This window comes from Rhopalosiphum maidis, chromosome 2 (assembly GCF_003676215.2).
Source record: "Rhopalosiphum maidis isolate BTI-1 chromosome 2, ASM367621v3, whole genome shotgun sequence".
Taxonomy (NCBI): domain Eukaryota; kingdom Metazoa; phylum Arthropoda; class Insecta; order Hemiptera; family Aphididae; genus Rhopalosiphum; species Rhopalosiphum maidis.
This window is the reverse complement of record NC_040878.1, coordinates 23923396-23924687: the sequence shown is the minus strand read 5'-3', so window position 1 is coordinate 23924687 and position 1292 is coordinate 23923396.

Here is a 1292-nt window from a genome sequence, read left to right as displayed (position 1 = left end):
ACTGTACGCAAACCGTGTAGTGTGTGTGCTTTGATGGGAAGAGGACGTTCGGACGGTGCTCCGCTCGGACCACACACACACACGCATGAACAATAATATATATATATATAGTACACCATCGCAAACCCATTGCATTTACGGTCATTGAAACGCATTCATTTATGTTTGTTATATACATATATATATATATATATATATGTAATGTATAAACTCGTATAATACTCTCTCTCTATGACTATATATATATATATATCATATCATATATTTATATATAATATGCAGTCTGTATAATAGTACTACGGCTAATGACCGTCACTACTATTACTACTACTACTACTACAACTGCTTCTATGTACTCGGCAATATGTTATATACCGTATATAGTCTAAACACACACATAGTATATATTAAATGTACATATTATCTACCTATACCGTACGGTCGTGTCTGATCTCTATTGAACTATTCACGCACACGAGCTCGGGCTATAGTGAAACAACAGTGCTGCACTGCCTTTATCAGATAACAATATGTAGGTCACTCTTGACGATAGTATAGGCCTATAGTACGCGGATAGGCTTCCGGTGATAATAATAATAATTATTATTATTACGTATTATTGTTTTTTTTTTTATTAAACGTACCCATACGTACGTACAACGCTGGACTCGTCACTCAGGTGTAAGCAGATTTCTCCGCAGTCGTTTCCGCTCGCGACGACCGCCGGACATTATCGCTCCGACGCACGTGTTACCATTATTACGCGTACCTATGTGTGTAGTACAAACGTATAATAATGTACATAATATATTATACGCGCATAGTATGGTATATTACAATATCGTAATTCCGATCGACAGAAATTCTCACCCGCACATGTCGCGTCATTATATTGTTATATAACAGAACGCGGCGCATGAATACAATTATAATAATGTTATTACGTATCTACCGTATACGCCGTATAAAATAAACGTTAAAAAACAAACAAACTCGAGCGATGCACAGGGGTAACCGCGAGGGGTAGATAACGTCGAACAATGCGCGTGTACAATAATATAGGACAGCGATGAACATTACTGTAACATTGTTTAATAACACATCGCCGTTATAGTGTCGACGTGTGCGATATAGGGACGAAGACAATTGTATCTAATCTCTGGTGAAGGCTCGCACGTTTTTACGTATCAAATTTAATTCTGTTGGGTTTTTTTTTTTTTTTTTATTTTCATTTAACCCAAAATGTTATATCGCGCACTGGCCTTCTACCGTAATCAGTCTGTGAACGGACA